The sequence below is a fragment of the Mirounga angustirostris genome, unplaced genomic scaffold (genome assembly GCF_029215605.1).
Source record: "Mirounga angustirostris isolate CCGP_5_RB_7025 unplaced genomic scaffold, mMirAng1.0.hap1 SCAF_9, whole genome shotgun sequence".
Lineage (NCBI taxonomy): Eukaryota > Metazoa > Chordata > Mammalia > Carnivora > Phocidae > Mirounga > Mirounga angustirostris.
The window spans coordinates 34,327,002-34,330,154 of record NW_026991717.1 but is presented as its reverse complement, the minus strand read 5'-3'; positions in this window follow the sequence as shown (position 1 = coordinate 34,330,154).

The window sequence follows — 3,153 nt, the reverse complement described above, 5'->3', positions numbered from 1 at the left end:
CGCGTGACTACCGGCGTGCCACGTGACCGGCCGGCTCCGGGCCGCTCCAGGCGCCGAGACCGAGCAGCGCACGCCGCGGTGCGAGCGCCGGGCGGCGGGCGGCGGGCGGCGGGGGCGAGCGGGAACGGACATTTCCCCCAGCCTGAAGGGCGAACGAGCTAGAGGACGGCCCGGGCTCGGGGAACTTCGGAAGCGGGAAGATGGGAGGATCAAACCACTGGTGGTTTTAACGGGAAACGCTGTGGGGCGGAAGGGGCTGGAATCGGGTAGTCTGACTGACTGGTTCTTCTAGGGAGACATCACAAGATCACAAGAATGAGATGTATTGGGCGCCTGGGTGGCTCAGCCGGTTAAGCGACTGCCTTCGGCTCAGGTCATGATCCTGGAGTCCCGGGATCGAGTCCCGCATCGGGCTCCCTGCTCGGCGGGGAGTCTGCTTCGTCCTCTGACCCTCCCGACCCTCCCCCTTCTCATGCTCTCTCTCTCTCAGTCTCTCTCTCTCAAATAAATAAATAAAATCTTTGAAAAAAAAAAAAGGAATGAGATGTATTTATGGCTGGAAAAAGTCTGTACTTTCAGCTAGCTGGAGGCATCCCATTTCCTGCCTCGGGTGTGGGCTCCTTCCTCGATGGTTGATAATCTCTTCCTCAGTGCCCCCCCCCCAGTCCCTTCCCCCAAAACAAAACTACACGAACTGGGGTATATACTTACTGCGAGCATTAAGACATTGCTTAGACTTAGGGTGCAAGATGGAGAATACCCGGCAATAAGACAGGCCCCTTCAGGGGCTTACATAGCAAGCCCCAGAGTCAGCACTTCATTCCGTGGGCTGGGCAAGTGAAAATCATCCCAAAGGCTTGCATTTTACAAATCTCACGTCGAATAGTTGGATGGATAAACCAGTTAGGGAGCCCTTGTTTATTGGGGGTGGAAGATAATGAAAGCGTGAACTAGAGCAATGGGGAAGGAAGAGGACTGCAGATCCAGGAAATAGTGGGTATCCGGAAGCAGAGGGATTGCTACAGGAACAGTAGGTCAAAGTGTGATTTCAGGACTGAGCATGTGCCAGGGCACCCCTTTATGTGATATTCAGCGTGTACCAAGGGAGAGGAGTCATTTACTTAAGTTACAAAATGAAGGAGCTGGATTCTGAATAAAGAGACTGTAAAAATTACTAATGAAAATACAAAGATTTTTGTTGAGAGAATATTTCAAACATATTATTCCAATTATCCTCTCTCACCACTCTAGTAGACAATCATAAAAGTAATGAACAACTATTAAAAGTTAAAAAAAAAAAAAGACACAAAAAACATAAGGGGCTCCTGGGTGGCTCAGTTAGTTAAGCATCTGCCTTCAGCTCAGGTCATGATCCTGGGGTCCTGGGATCCAGCCCCACCATGGCTCCATGCTCAGCCGGGAGCCTGCTTCTCCCTCTCCTCTCCGCTCATTCTCTCTGTTGCTATCTCTGTCTCTCTCTCAAATAAATAAATACGATCTTAAAAAAAAATACATTGTAATCCATATAAATATTTAGAGACCAGCATAGAGATAGTAGCAAAAGTAAATTAAACAGTTATTTTTTTAAAAAGATTTTTATTTATTTGACAGAGAGACACAGCGAGAGAGGGAACACAAGCAGGGGGAGTGGGAGAGAGAGAAGCAGTTTTCCCGCAGAGGAGGGAGCCTGATGCGGGGCTTGATCCCAGGACCCTGGGATCATGACCTGAGCCGAAGGCAGACGCTTAACGACTGAGCCACCCAGGCACCCCTAAACAGTTATTTAACAATATGGATTCTTTAAATTAGTATATATTCAATTCAACATTGCCATCAATTTTAACAGATGAATAACAAGAATAATGACACAGATAGTATAGTATATGATATTTGGTTGTTTTCTTAATTTTTCTTTTTATTAAAGAGCTTGTTAAATGAATAAAACGATTTAATTTCATATCTATAGCTTCTTATAAAATTAGTTTACGTATCAAAAAAAGACATATCAGACAACGTGTCCAGATTTTTAGTTCATTCAGTCATCACTATAGAAGCAGAGAGGAGGGAATGACTCATTTTGCCTGGGGAAGTCTTTCACAAAGGAGGTGACTGTGAGCTGGCTCCTAAAGCATGAGTTAGCCAAGCAGGGAAGGGGAGCACGGGCAAAGCACAGAGGAGTGAAAAAAGATGGCATATAGGTTTTTGAAAGTCGTCATTAAGCCACTCCCTTTTACAAAAGGCTACATCAGTACCTGTTTTCACTAACCTAAAGAAATCTGGAGGATTTTTGTTTTTCAAATAAATAAATAAATAATCAATCAATCAATCAATCAAATGAAAATAGTGTTGTTCAGCATTTGTCTTGCAGCCAGCCATTATACAGGCAGTGCGCGTCCCAAGCAGCAAGAGTGGCCTCGTCAAGCTCCTTCCCTGGGAACCATCCTCAGCTGCCATAGCTTTAAACTGTGTCTGTGAACATCTGTGTTTCATCTCAGTTTATTTTGTGCATGCATTAGCAAGATGTGTCCTAAGGTATCAGAAAAGCCTAAGAGAGGTTGTTTTTTGGGTCTGGGAATGCTCAAAAATTTTCCATATAAATGAATGGTAATTGCTTCACCTTTGCTTTACACTATTTTGATTTATGAAGGGTGTCATAGGAATGCTCTACTTTTAGATAGTGAGGAATCTGTATTGAGCGTAGGGTTTATGGGGATAGCAAAAGGAGATGTGTCATGATTATCTCACTTTTACCATACTCTTCTCCTTGGAATGCCTTTCCTACCTCCCACTCCCAGTCCACCTACTTGAAGGTTTTAACATTTATTTTACCACCCTGTAAATCTCTGACTTCTCAGACCTGGGTAAAGTCTTATAACCCTTTGATTTTACCTCCAGTAGACCACTTATGTCATAGTATTGTAATTGCTTGCCCATTTGTCTGTCTTCCACACTAGAGTAAAATCTCCTTAAGCACAGGTTCTGTGTTCACTGTTGTATTCCTAACCCCAGGCACAGTGTCTGGCACATAGTAGATGCTCAATAAAGACTCGTTAAATGAACACCTACAGGGCTCTGAATATGTGTTCTCCAATTTAGCATCTACTTATCCTTCAGGCCTTAGCCTAGACCAGACCAACAATTATGCTGTGAATG